The sequence below is a fragment of the Homalodisca vitripennis genome, chromosome 7 (assembly GCF_021130785.1).
Source record: "Homalodisca vitripennis isolate AUS2020 chromosome 7, UT_GWSS_2.1, whole genome shotgun sequence".
Lineage (NCBI taxonomy): Eukaryota > Metazoa > Arthropoda > Insecta > Hemiptera > Cicadellidae > Homalodisca > Homalodisca vitripennis.
In genome coordinates this window covers 55,893,631-55,909,782 of record NC_060213.1, presented here as the reverse complement: position 1 = coordinate 55,909,782, position 16,152 = coordinate 55,893,631, and positions in this window count along the sequence as shown.

The following is a 16,152-nucleotide window of genomic DNA, read 5'->3' as shown; positions in this document are numbered from 1 at the left end:
TGTAGGAAAGAAGAATGGGAATGGTTAAAATTTAATACAAATATTCAGCAAATTTAATTGCAAATTTAAAGAATTCCTTGCACATCCCTAGTGCGTTCCACGTATCTGACGCAGTGCGCTTGATTCTATGCAGTGACATTAGGTTCACTAGTATGTATATAAACTTAGTTTTTGACACCCAACGTGATCTATTCTCACGTTGTACTCTTTGAGTTTTGATTTGATTATATTCCGACTATTGGTTTGGGCTTAACCTCATTACGAGTTTCTGACACTAGATGAGGGTAGATTGTAAAACCTGGAGCATATTGTTTTTATTGTGACAGTAAAATTGTTGTGTCAACAATTTCCTTTTAGATATTTTATTAATGTTACTCTTTCAAACAGCTTTTTGTAAAAAATCGAATTTCATAAAAAGAATTAGATGATTGAAAGTATACACATAGGGATACACATGAATATAAATAAAAATAAACAATAAAACAATTAATGCTAAGTATCCAAGCTAATGTGTTACTTAATAACCTGATCCTAGTATGAGTATCAAACGAAACAGACAAATGTTCACACAGATAAAATACTAATTATTGGTGTCCAAAGGATTATAAGTAGTTGATTTGAATGTTTACAACGTTCACAGAGGCTTTTATTTAAATTGGAGTTTTCGTAGAAGGCTGTTTCATTTTTCTAAGTGTAAACTCGGGTGGACCTTTACATATGGCAACAACCACGGTGTGACACGCTTGAGTAAGTTATTTTACCGAGGATACCTGTGCACCGTACTTGTTTAACTTGTGAAGCCTAACGTATTCGTGTATGATGGTCGTTTACATATTGTATTTGATGGAAATTTTTGTTACTACTGTAATATATATCGTTCTTCACCCATCGATTTTAGAATACCAAATTCATAATTTCGTGATTTTTTAAGAAAGCTTTAACTCTCAAATTAATACGATTCGAGAATACTAAAAAGAGGAAACATCTGCCTCCACACGACAATTCTAAATATATATCTATATCTTATTCGACCATCTGAGCCATCAATCATATGTATGATGAGCTGAAAATGCCATTCGATCTAAACATTAGATAATAATAATTTTAGTATACGAATAATTTTAACAGCTCAAAATTAAAATTTACTGTATGACACAACTATAAATGGTGTGTATCTATTTATATTTCATACTTAGTTTTGTTACTGGGATATTTGCCTTTTGAAATTTACATATCCTTAATCTTTTTAATAAAAATAAGCTGAGTAATTGTTTTTACCCTAAATAGGATCTTTGTACAGCTTCCTGGAGTGACAGGATTTTATAGGTGGGTAAGGTTTGGGTAGGGCCCGTCTATTGCAAGGATTTTGGTTATCACCAACTCTAAAAGTTATCTCTCGCAGTAGACTAGACCTATCGATCTACCTTTGCGCCCCAATATCTTGAAATTTGCAGTTAGTGAAGTGCCACTTTCGGACATCCATAAGGTTGCCAGGATTTAAGTGAAACATCTGTTTTTGCTGTATCCAGTTATGTTCAACCGGAAGATATAATCCAGCCAGAAGTGAACCCGACTGGCGAGACCAAATACATTGTCCCAAAACAAGTCCAATTATTCTGAAATAGATCAAGGGATTGAAATATTTCTCAGGCACCGCTACTGACCACTGGTGTGTTTGGTGTGTCGCTTGCAAATGTTATGTAAGTGACGTATCTGTCGTTCAACAAAACTTAGTATAAGATACCGCGTGTAAGTGCAAGTTGTATATAATGTTTAATGGCGGACCAGTTAAGTTTTGGATGAAATGGCAATACTTATTTTAAATCTATAAATCTTTTTTAGAAAATACATGGAATAAAACTTCGATATTATACACACTATATAAAGGACACAACACAGAATTTGTGATTGAAATAAAAATTTAAATTTATAACGCAATACAAAAAATTTATTGATTCCAAAAATAAGCAAAACATGAAAATAAACTTATTTGCCAATTTAAGGTTAATAATAGGTTTTTGAGGTATTGCATAAATTCGAGATCGTTATTTCAGAAGGATAAATAAAATAATGGTGAGCTAAATAATGTAGAAACATATTACTATAGTAGATTATATAATGTAATTTTTCTTACCATATTAACCATTCATTGCTCGTGGTTAATTTGGATTTTGGCATCATTGTCCATGTTAAAGGAACAGTTGTCTTGTTATAAATGTAATTGTCAGTTTTTTGGAGAAAGTAATTGATACTCTTTAACTCTTCATTCGTACATAGTGAGTGTGTAAAAAAAATTATAACGAGAACTGCCATAATAATGTATATAAATAAATACATGATCTGTATAGGGTTGAATGTGTTATAAATACTATAACACACTTTAAGAAAATGCTGTATTTTTATTTTTAGACTAACGGCGTTGTGAGAGATAAAATATGACACACCCTAATTAAACCTTAAGCAATATTTTAATGTAAATACTAGTCGAATTAAAAAGCTACATCAGTTTAACTTTAATTGGTATGGAACTCCTATACAAACAATAAGTTTCAGAAACACTACAAACAGCAGACTGGTATAGACAGACAACGTGTTGATCTTCTCTAACAAGGTATTTTCTGCTGTTCGTGCTCTTTAAATATTAAAACCCTTTTACGCGGCTACAATACACTTCTGAGACTTAAGCTAGATATAGTTTATTACTGTAACGCTCTATACAAACTATGTCTGCAACTTAAAATGTACGGTTGAAAGAACACACTATCTTTAAGTGTACCTAAATATTTAAAGCCTGGATAACCAAATAATTTTATATATTTTCTATACCTAAATAAGGAGACGTCCTGACCGACTGACTGTAAGATAAAAATATGACATTTGGTTCATCTTATGCCCTAGATGCGTATATTTTTCCCTCCTACATTAGAGTTTTTGCCGCACTAGTCTTTAGCATTATGTACTAGTACATACCATAATATGTCCAATAAAAACACATAATATTGTGTTTGAATTAAACTGTTCTTTGTAAACATAGTTATAATTTTCATTAATTTAAGTAATATTTAAAATTTCATTACATAAACCTTAAAGCATAGAGTAATGTTAAAAGTAACATAATATCTTAATTAATTTTTTTCTGTTATCTAGTAGGGTAATGTCAATATCTAAGACAAAGTTATTACCTAACTGTTGCTACAGATTTAAAGGTTGCAATGAAAGATCAATGTATTAGTATTTGCCCAAAGAAGAATTTTTAGAGCTGCGTACTGAAGCCAATGACGTATAGATAAATTATTTATATCAAAATCATATGTGTATATTCCCATAATGTTCAAATTGCAAACAAGTATTAGAAAAGTACAGGGTAATCGTATACAATTGGATGTTCTTGGTAAGCCCTATAAATTCTCTTCCCTGATATTTAATATACGGTTTTGTGTAGAAATTAACATACTGGGTTATAGTATTTACCGTAAAATATTTAATATAATTTGTCTTAATGTATCCTAATTTGATTTGAAACCTGTAAAATTCTCGTAAAAATATAAATGGAACATTTAATAATGTTTTTGTTAGGTAAACTACATATGATGTATAAAATTAAATATCATACGACTGTACTCAGTTTGATTATCGGTTTATTTATATTAACAATTTCAAGTGTCCCATGAAAAAAGAAAAAGATCTACGCTAATGCTCAGTGAAACCTCATGGTGTGATTATCATCGTTGCCAAACTCGGCAGTGTTTCAATTTTATGAGTTAGTTCGTTTCTGTGATAATATGCAGAGATATAAACAAATAGACGGACAGACATACATAAATAAATATTTCTTCCACCCCTCGAGTGATTGCCTTCAATAATGCTTACCAAATTTAGTGTTTTCTTACTCATATTTTTCGTATCATAAAACGTGTTCATTGATTTAATCTGACAGTTCTCCGAGACCTCTTACATACCAGATTGTCTTCCATCAGTCATAATAATAAATAAACTAATTGTTTTAATTAGTTTATTTTTTAAGTAGTTTTAGCATTTTTTCCGAGACACTTAAAACAAAATTTTTCCTATAACATTGTAAAATAACATTTGAGTAAAATAATACGTTTAATAGGATGAAATAGAAATAAAAAAATAATGAAAAGGTATTATACAAATTTTTACGTGAAAGTAGATGTTTTATATATTAAGAGGATTTACCTCTTAAAAGGTGGTGCCTTAACATGTTTTCAATTAAAACAGAACTTAATTTACTGTTTTCAATGTCCAGTTGAATAATCAACAAGGGGCAGTTTCGTGTAGTTTTGAATTTATAATGAACTATAATACGACAATGTATGACTACATAAGCTCACTAAACCTCACTTATTCAATTATACTAGTCGAGGAGCCAAAGCAAATCATCTGCATTGTGCATACCCTGGTTTTACTTAACATCGATAATGGTCAATCGTGCACATGACGAGAAAATGCAATAGGTCTTTACCTGGATTATACTATTTTATTATTCTAGATGTGTCTGATCTCGAAACGGTATCAAGAGTTCGTTTTGAGCTTCTTCGTCGCTAACTTTTATCCGATCTCTTCAGACGACCAGACTGCTAGAGTTAAGTCTGTGACAGCGTCGGATTCCAGAACCTTTGCATTGATAAAAAGATTTTTCTTGGATGGAAATAGTGTATTAGTTGCACTAATTTTGGTGTAGGTCATCGAATATAACAAGACTTCTTTAAAATATAATCCAGACAAATTTAAAGAAGTCAAGAAATATTTAATATTATGATGAAAAGAGTATCCTGACACAAACAATTATCATCGTTCAGTGAAACAAGAAATCAGTAACACTACATTTCGAGATCTGCAATCTAATCTCTTCTTCAGGTAAAGAACTAGGTTAGTCATTAAAACTGGACTACGGAATACAGGTCACAATACGTCTTATATGATCTCCACTTACGTCCACTTATGACCTTTATCCCGTAATTCAGTTTAATGATTAGTGTTTTGTATAGTTTTTTATTAAGTGCATGTTTATAGAGTTAGTGAAGTTGACAAACAACATGTAGGTTGTGATTCCAGACTTAGGCGTGCCACAACGCTTTGGTAAGATTTGTTTATTTTAAACCTAGTTTGTAATTATGTATTAGGTTAGTTCGTTACCTGAAGAAGAGATCAGATTGCAGATCTCGAAATTAGTGTTACTGATTTCATGTTTCACTGAACGATGGAAAATGTCCGGAAAAATCCTGTTTCCTTCACAATCCTTCCATCGTCAATAAAACCTTCAAACAAAGAACAAACAATTAGTTCCTCATTCCTTCAGTAGAGAAAATTAATGGAAATCGGTTGACCCCTGGGGGATTTGATTAATTCTTTATCTAAAACTTTTAGTTTTACAATAAACAAACTTAGTTATAATAAGTTTAAAATGTCTCCCCATGGAAATACTTATGTCCATATTTTTTCAAGTATCAAATAAAGAATTAACGCTGATCATTGTAATAAATAACAAAATTTCATTTAAGTAAGTTCATTTTTTTTGGCAACCATTTTGAATTTATCATAATGGAATTCGTTACACTTTTGTGTTAAACTTTTGTTAAATGTAATGATCACACTGATGCATGTATTTAATGTAACGTTTAACGCTAAACGCGATGGCGGTATCCATTAAAAATATGTGTATTTTCTTTGTTAACATTTAGTGGGTGTGCTTAATTTTTCTCCTAAATAACACGAACTTTCATGCACTTTAAAATTTAGTACAGCCTACACTTGGCAGGTTGTTGTAAAACATATCTATAACAACCTTAAGTAATAACTACATTTTAATACCCACTAGTTAAAAAAATAGTGCTTCTACTTTATCTTAAAACATCGTCTTTAATAAGTATATTCCAACATAAACAAACCAGATATGAACAATAACGTCAAACCTTAAAATAATGAAAATTATCGAAAGGAAAGTCAGTGTAGCACAAAAACGAAGGTATGTAACACGTAAGAGGTTTTTACACTATAAGAGGTTGTTAAAACAGAAGACAAAAACCCCGTCAGTCACGTGGCAGATTTGACATTACACAATTTCAATTGGAAAAAGGGATGTGTCTTACTATCCTGATGGCGGTTCTTGTTTCTATTAATATACGCACAAAAGATTTACAAAAAAAATATTTTACAAAGATTATTCCTTGTTCTGACAAATAAAATGGAATCAGTTAAGCAGAGTTGTCTAAGTTGTAGAACTGCTGCTTTCTAATAGTTTGCCATATTCATGTATTGTTAGTTCATATTCAATTTAATATTTTTATAGTATACAAGTAGAGAGCGAATTTTAACTGTAGAAATACGCAAAGTGACTTTTTTGGAATGGAAAGGGAATTTCACTTAGCTTCTACATGTATATAAATCTTAAACTATAACATAGACTATAACAGATCCTAACGTGGCGACTTTTAATACCTTTATCCTTTTATCTAATGGTTTTATAGTTATTTTTATAGGTATCTTATTTAAGTTATCATACTTTAAGACTATCGATAAAATCCCTAGTCGGACTTAAATAATTTATAAGCTTGATGATTAAACATTTCGCTTATTTATATCAGACATCAGTAAAGATTATCCTATCAGAGATTTTATGATCAGCCTACTACTACTGATCACTACTGGTACTAATCACATGTTATCTCTATATCATAGTACGGACGTGAATAATGAGATACGGAGGTTTCTTATAGCTTTAAAGATCATGACACTAATTATTGAGTTATAAATATAATCACATTACAAGATATCATTTACTATATTCATATAGAATAAGAAACTTAGGAAAATTGTCTTCTAATTGCGTGTGTATAATGTGTGCAATAGATCTAGTAGAATGGTGTTTAGTTTTATATTTAGTAGACAACTCTTTAGTAGCTGTGGAAATAATTTATGTTATTCCCATTTCAAAATCAACAGTGGTCAGCTTATACTGTGACCATTGGACCCATTGTTAGATTTAACGCCCCCTCTCATTGTTGGACATATCGCGTGGTTCTGTGTTTCTACCATCCAGGAGCGTCTCTTAAAAGCCTGATCATTCAGTTTTACCGTAGAAGCTTTGTTGGAGATGTGATCCGGTCGCGGTCACTCTAAAGCCTCGTACTTTGATCTTCTTGTTGTAGTCTCGTATTGGAGCTCGCCTCGTCTGTCTCTCTCGTACTCGTTAGTGTGTGTATCGTAGCTCCCGTCGTAGATGACATGATCCGATTGCGGTAGCTTACCCCTTTGTTCTCGTGATGGTTCCTCTCTCAACTTCTCCGATGCCAATGGCAGTCTCAGTGAAAGTAACTTGTTCCTCCGTAGATCCTACTGGAGCCCTGGAATCCCTGGACGAGCTGGAATCCCCCCCCCTCGGATGAAGTGAGACAAGAATGAATATCAATAGGATAGTTGGCATTTATCCTCATAAAGTGCACCCTTTATACTTCATGTCTCACCCGTCCTTCCATCTCTGGACGTAGATAGTTCTCAATCTTAATTTTATTTGTGTATTTGATTCTACACGTTACAGCATGCAAATCACAAAAGTACGCTTACTGCACGATTAGAGGATTTCAGGGGTAGAGGTAAGTTCGTACTTCTAAATCCAATTGTTGAACATGCACCATCACAGACTTCATTCTTGACTGTATATTAATCTAGTTTTATGCAAAAATTAAATCCAAAGATGAAATATTTCTCGATAAAAGTTCAGTGAATAGATGTTTGTTGACTTAGTAAGTTTAAATAAGACCAATGCAATAATTTCACTAATAGATTTTGCTAACGTAAATTAAAACGTATCACTGGTTAATCTCTGATAAAAGGGTATATAACGTAAGCAAACAAGTAAAACATTAATATTAGACACAAGTTGAATGTTCTTCGAGTAATATATGTGTCAGAGTTATTATATTCTGTGCAGCCAAGTGGAACATAACGATGTAACTTCTCACCGTTGCTTAGGTTAAGCTGTTTCTCGAGAGTGTCCGTAGAATAAATCTCTTAGCCTTATCTACAATACAAGCTTTGTGTTACTTTACTTAAAAATGTCATAGTAGTAGTTATCTCACTTCTTATGAAATCTATTTCAAGATTAAAATTACATCTAATCTTAAATTTATGAATGTTCATAAAATGGTTGGATTTATGAACTCTTATGATTCTAATCCATTTCGCAGTTTCAAGTAATTCATATTGTATAAATCAGTTCAAGTAAAAGATGTTTCATTATTTATTAATACATTACCTCATAGTTGCAAATTATGAATGACAGTATGTAAATCTTTAACTATCGTTATATCTTCGTTAAAACTATAAACTATAAATATCTCATAATAATAGCTGTATGAGAATTATATGAGTTAATTATAAGGCATCACCAGTATAATAGGATATCTAACCGGTTAAGAGGCCTACATTACCTTCTTGACAACACTTACCTCATTTTATGTAACTGCAGGTGATGTGTGAATATTTAGTCTCCACGAGTACCGGAACTTCTCATTAGTTCTAGCGTACATCCAGACTGCAGCACCGATACTAGTAAGATTTAAGTACAGTCACAGATAAGACCTCATTTTATGTAACTGCAGGTGATGTGTGAATATTTAGTTTTCGCGAGTACCGGAACTCCCCATTAGTTCTAGCATACAACGAGACTGCAACATCGATACTAGTAAGATTTAAGTACAGTCACAGATAAGACCTCATTTTATGTAACTGCAGGTGATGTGTGAATATTTAGTCTCCACGAGTACCGGAACTAACCATTATTTCTAGCATACAACCAGACTGCAACACCGATACTAGTAAGATTTAAGTACAGTCACAGATAAGACCTCATTTTATGTAATTGCAGGTGATGTGTGAATATTTAGTCTCCACGAGTACCGGAACTAACCATTATTTCTAGCATACAACCAGACTGCAACATCGATACTAGTAAGATTTAAGTACAGTCACAGATAAGACCTCATTTTATGTAACTGCAGGTGATGTGTGAATATTTAGTTTTCGCGAGTACCGGAACTCCCCATTAGTTCTAGCATACAACGAGACTGCAACATCGATACTAGTAAGATTTAAGTACAGTCACAGATAAGACCTCATTTTATGTAACTGCAGGTGATGTGTGAATATTTAGTCTCCACGAGTACCGGAACTAACCATTATTTCTAGCATACAACCAGACTGCAACACCGATACTAGTAAGATTTAAGTACAGTCACAGATAAGACCTCATTTTATGTAACTGCAGGTGATGTGTGAATATTTAGTCTCCACGAGTACCGGAACTCCCCATTAGGTCTAGCATACAACCAGACTGCAACACCGATACTAGTAAGATTTAAGTACAGTCACAGATAAGATTATCTTTGCATTATAATACTTTTCATAGGAATATTTCTGTCCCAAAGTTATAAAAATTAACTGCAGGAAAACAATAAAACAAAGAGCAGATTGCATATTAATAAAGAATAAACTATAAAAACATAAAGCATTGCTTAGGTTGTATATCTTACTAAATAATTATACCTTACATAAAATATGAATTATTAACCTAATAAAGTACTAAAGTATACATTTTTAGTACACTAATATTTGTAAAGTTGTGACCTTATAGGCAGTTACATGGAAGTAGGTTTTCGTAATTTTTTACCTTTTCAAGCAACTTAATAGTTAATAATTTTTAGTAAAACACTTTTTCAAGAATTATTTCAGTTTTGAATAGATTTTTTATCTAGATACTTATATAACTATGACCGGTTATTTCAATATCACTAATATTTTACTAGCCAGACATGAAAATTATTAACTTAGACAATGTTTTGGTTGACATGTAGCCTATTCTAAACTTTAAAATCACTTAGAACAATCGATCTCATATCCTCTTTCCTACTTGTAAATGTCCATCCTATTAGGATATCACAAATGCTCCGGATTGTATTTCTTGACTCCTTGGAAACAGTAGTAAAATCAACCCTTGTTGTGATCCAAGTAGATTCCATAGATGACTTATATCACTTATGACTGATTAGCTATGAGGTACTATTCGTTAAGTATATTTTCTTTATTAAATAAAATTGTATTGAGTTTTATGTTATACTGTTTTAATAACATTATCTAAATTTCTACCACAATAAAAGAAGTACCTATCTACCTATCTAAAAAAACTAAAAACCTAATGTTGAACTTAATTAAGTAATATGTGTTTAAAATAAAAATATAGTTCTCTTGATTTTAAATCTTAATAATTAATTTATAAACGATTAATAATAAAAACTACATGTCCTATCTATATTTATAAAATGTTCAAAACTTAATAATGTTACATTTAATAACTTTTAAATACTTTCAGGGAAAAACTTGTTTGATTACTTCTGACACAAATAATAAACGTACATCGTCATTGTAATTAGTCGCCGCGATTAGTCAAATACCAAATACATGATTCTACCTTGAATTAATTTAGAGCTATAATGTCGAAGTGAATTACGTTTTAGGTTTTACAATTCTACTATAATATGTCTGTACTTTTATATGTAAAATAGATGCATTTTTTTATATAACATGAAATAACTAAACTATATTTAAACTATTTTTGAGCAGTGTAGTACTTACGTTTACTTAAGTCAATCTGAAATATTATTTCTACAGGTACTGAAGCCTTTAATTAAAGTCATCGGTTTTATGATTCCAATTAATATAGAATATGATTTTTAATATTCATGATTTATGATTATTATTATATTCATAATACTTAGTTTTAAATGTTAAAAAAAGTCTTCTCAAGTGTGTTTTTTGCAACGGCGTGTTTGTTCTAACTTTTCTTGCAGTGAACAATATTAAATTTTCACTTTTAAATCTAGTTTTCATCTTCTCACTACATACTGGATATTTCAGATTTAAAGGAGCAAAGTCATTATCATTTAAATATTTAAAATACTGTCCAATGTGTAAAAATACATTTTGAGTCAATAATGTTTCGTTGTTGCTCTTGGTAATGGCACTAACCTACCCATTACGTAAAGGAAATAAAGACAGCTGGTAATGATTAATGAGTATGAATATCTATTGGTAAACTTTTGAATTCAACAGTTTCGATATTTATAAGTGAAATCATGATTTAATTGTGATGGTGGCCGCTTACTATACTACATTGAAATTGTAATGCAAATTAGGCACAAAGTAATAAATAGGAAGAAATTATAAAAATATATTTCATACTATCCTTGGAAGATTTATCGACCATATTTGAAAAAAGGTCGAGATCAGTGCTATCAAGCTACACCAAAATTTATATTTTATTAGAATTTGTCTGATGGACTGTTATTTCTAATGTTCTGTCGACTGGAAACCGACTCGCAGCGTGACAGCCAGACTCGCATGTTATTATACCTGTGACACATACTGCAGTAAATTGTCCTGTGTAACATTGACAAATAATAGTATGGAAACTGTGTGTGACGTCCACGTTGTCAGTTGACATATCTCACTTTACGTTCTGGCACAACCAAAACATGAAATATTTTAGCAAGTAAATTTAAAATATTGAATAATAATAGTGATAAAGCAAGATAACATTTTTAGGTTAAGGTGCTGCATTAATTTTGAGTTTCATAAGGAGTTGAAATAATATTCATAACGTCAACAGATTTTTCTAAACAAAATTACATTTTTTCATCTCACTCCCTAAAGCTGTAACTTGTGTGTTTTGATCATTATTTAGTAAACTGTTTTTGTTGTAATTCCCTTATCATATAGTATTATTTCCTATAGTGTTCAAGAAATTATGTAGGTATTAAATAATTTGTTTTCATAATTTAGATCAATCCACAACTATATGGAATTGAGTATATTAAGCCACACACTACGGATTTATCAGGCTATGACGAGTCATAATCTCTTAAAACTATGAACTTTTACAGTCCTTTATATCAGTTGTTCCCATAAAATCATATTTACGTCAATTTTGTATGTTATTCAGTTTGGTTTCGACCTGAATTTCTAGATTTATTTCATAGGATAAAATTTCCTACATTATATTGTGTAAAGTGGTATATAACTGAACAGTATACAACTTGATTAATCAAAGCATACGAACTTAACTTACAAGGGGAGTATTTAGATGGATATGTATTGAAGGGCTAACGGAAAGAACAGGCTAAAGTCCATTTTTCTCAATTTTGATTTTTTTGGCTTATATGTTGGTACTCCTGTTGCGGCATATGTAGCATGTGCTAGTTTGGGAAATATCAAGCTCAGTCCCGAGAAAAAACAACAATTAAAAAAAACACCAAAGGTAAAAGAATAAGCTCAGTCCATCCAGTATTGGAAAGAACAGGCTCAGTCCATAGTGCTTGTGTCTGCCACTACGCGCACCACCTGACTTCTTTACACTTGAATACTGAATTAATGTGAAATAATGGTGTTATAGAGTGGTGGTTTTTCAATGCTTAGTGAGTTTAGTATCTAATTATCATTAATATTACGTGCTATTTTTTAATAACTATGGAAGGTGACATTCCCTCTGATGGTTCTCCAATGAAGCTTGAAACTTCGAAGAAAAAGGAAAAGGTATTGGTTAGGATGTCAGAGGTAAGAAAGAAACTTAACCTATCTTCACATTACTATGGGTGTGAAGATTGCCAATGTACCTTGAAGTGCTTTGAGAAAGTCCCAGAGGCGACTAGAAATAGTATTTTAAAGGAATTTAATTTACTAAACTCTGTTGACATGCAAAAATAGTTACTTGTGTGGCCTAATTTCAGTCTTGCCCATTCAACGTAGACGGCCTAGAAATGCAGAAAATGCCCGACAAAACAATGCCTCCTACAAATATAGAGTAAGGGTGAATATTAATGGAAACTGTTGAGGATACTGTAATTTGTCGCAAAGCTTTCATTGCTTTTCATGGCATAACTAAAGGCAAAGTTGAGTATTTAGTGTCTAGTTTGAGGTCAAGTGGTCAATCCCCTTTAGATAAACGGGGTAAAACACGATAATAGGCCTTGGAGGCTTTCAGACGTAACTAGAAATTCCATCAAGGCCCACATTGCATCTTTTCCCAGACGAGGCAGTCACTATGGATTAAAAGACTCAAAGAAAACTTATCTTTCTGAAAGAGCTGAATACAACAAAGATGTATAATTTATTTAAAAGAAGCATACCCATCAGTTAAAGTTTCTTACCAGTGTTACAGAGAAAATCTTTTCAAGTGAATTCAACATATCTTTCGGATATCCTCGCACAGACACGTGCAGTACTTGTGATGAATTTTCAGCCAAAGTTAAGGTATTAGAAAATGAAAAAAAAAAACACATAACTGACAAAAATTGTTTGACAAAAATTAATAAAGAAAATCGAACGTTTACATGTTGAAAACCAAGTCCATAAAAGAAAAGCAAGCGCATTCTATAACAAGAAAAAAAAGATGCTAAAGAGTTTAGTAAGACTCATTGCAGATTATGAAGCTATTGCTTTTGATTTTGGCAAAAAACCTGTCTTTGCCCAACATCCCTACTAACGATGTGTACTATAAAAGGCAATTGTCTGTTTACAACTTCAACGTTCATATATTAGCAAGTAGAAAAAGCGTGTTTTTCATCTACCCAGAATGTTCAGGAAAAAAAGGAAGCGATGACGTATGTTCAATGCTTCACAAATTTGTTTACGATGAATTGGACGAAAGAGTAAGGAAACTGGAAGTGTTCTGTGATGGATGTTCAGGACAGAACAAAAATTATACATTTGGTACGTTTTTTCCACAATTTTAGTTCATACTGAGCGACGCTTTGACTTAATAACAGCAAGTTTTCCAGTGAGAGGACATAGTTACCTTGAGAATGACAAAAACTTAGGGTTAATCAACCAAAAAACTCGTACTGAGCTTCCACATGAACTGGATCGAGGTATTTGAAACAGCTCGGACAAATCCGTCACCCTTTATCGTGCACGAAGCCACGATTGATACATTTCGTCAATGGACTGCACACTTAGCACCGTTTTACAAGAAAAAGTGTCCCTTTGCTACCCGCCCTGTCAGAGAAATTGTATTTGAAATAAATCTCAAGAAGGAAGTTAAGTTCAGAACAAGTTTTAAATGGTGCTTTTGAACTTGCATCCATTACCACAATGGATCTGCCACCACATGGAAAAAATGAGGGAGAATTCAACTACCAAACTTTTCATATGAAGGTAAGCAATATTATTTCCACTAGACACAATTTTAACTATTATATAAGGTTGTATAACTTAGTTTATTATACTTTCAATACATTTGAATGTCAATTAAAGTAATACTCATTTAGCACCTGGTGGTGTAGCTACCTAATCTACACTGACGTAACCTCCTTATTCAGTTATAACTTATAGTTTTAGGTTAATGACATAAAATACATGTTTTTTGTTGTTCTGGGTCTTCTACTACCGATTCCATTGGCCAAGTACCAAGATTTGCAAGCCTTGAAAAAATTCTGTGGCCCACAAGCTCAAGAATACTATGGAAGTTTGCCTCATGAATAATCTGGACATCAAACTAAGATTGCCTAAGTAGAGTTTACCTTGTATCTTTATTTCATTTGAATAAAAACATAAATTTCTATTTATATGTGGCTTTTATTTTACCAGGTTTGGTAAAAAAAAAACTGGGTAAGCCCATGGACTGAACTTGTTTTTTGCCGTTCTGTTTTGTACTTATGACTTTTTAAGTACGAGTTTTGGGAATAAACAATACAATTAATGACGCTTTTGTTAATTTAAAGCAATGTAAAACAAACATTTACTAGGCATAATTTATTATATTCTTGTAGTTATTACCCATTGGTAAGGTTTTATTTAACATTTAAACATTAAAAAACGCTCTCCTGTAAAATTACTCAAAATGGACTTAGCCTGTTTCTTTCCGTTAGCCCTTCACTATGTGTAGGTTTCCTCTACCGTATGTTACAAACAATCATCATATTTCACCGTTTCACTATTAAAAATTGGTACAAATTGTATACATCTTCCATGTTAAACATTGGATATAGCGTTAGAATGATTCACCTAAGAACAGTTTACTTACTGTGCCAGCCACGCCGTCCTTTTATCATCTACATAACACAGCCATAACCACGTAATCTTCTCTCTTTCTTGTCTTTCTCCTTGAATATTATCACGTTTAAGTTTGCAACTGGTGGCGACTGGTGAGAAAGGGGTGGTACTATTGAATGCATAATCTATGTTTATTACTTTAGTAATCTGTATAATGTAAGAATTTCTTGTTTGGTAAATTGTATAAGGCTCTATTCGTCTTAGAAAAAAACTTAATATTTTTATTAAAAAAGAAGTTTTTAAAAATTTTAGATCTATTTCTAACATAAGCTCCTTACTATTTACTCGAAATAATGTTTAGATATTTCAGTTTATTATAAACAGCGATAGAAAAATAAAATTAATATTAGCATTTTTTCCTAATTGTACATCGGCAGCTTTATGACATGTTTTTATTTAGTTTGTAATAATGTGATACACTATTATAAAGTGTATATTCTTGATGGGTAAATGTGGAAGTAGGAGCCGCCTCCTGTCAAGATCATAAGGAAAGATTTTGAGCTTTAATCTCAGCCATACCTCCTTGGAAGCCCGCTCTTTACTAGTCTATTCTGTCAAATCAGGCAAGGGATGACATGTCCTTAAGTATATGCTACTAACAGTCCTTAACACTTAGGGAGCCCAACCAACTCAAACAGTCATATCTGTCTATTTGCGGCTAATGGTGTGCCGCTCCCAGATGTTCAAACGGTTCACCAGATTGAGTGACCCATCGATATTTACTGTACCCGTTGTAGGTTGAACTGGAAGGTATACACCAGCTAAAAGTGAACTCTCTTGGGTATATCTTGAAACCGTAGGATAAAGCTGTAAAACAGTATTGCTTTGGATACAAAAAACTGTCAGCATTGTCTTCATATTGCTTCGATTTTGTCTTTTTTTGGCCGTTGCTCTTCGCGAGTTTTCCATTGCGAAGATTGAGCCTTTGTTTCAGGGTCGTAGTCATAAACCCATGACTCATCACCAGTAATATTTTTTTTAAATAGCCCCGGGTCACTTTTTATCAAATCCAGATTGTCCTGTGCA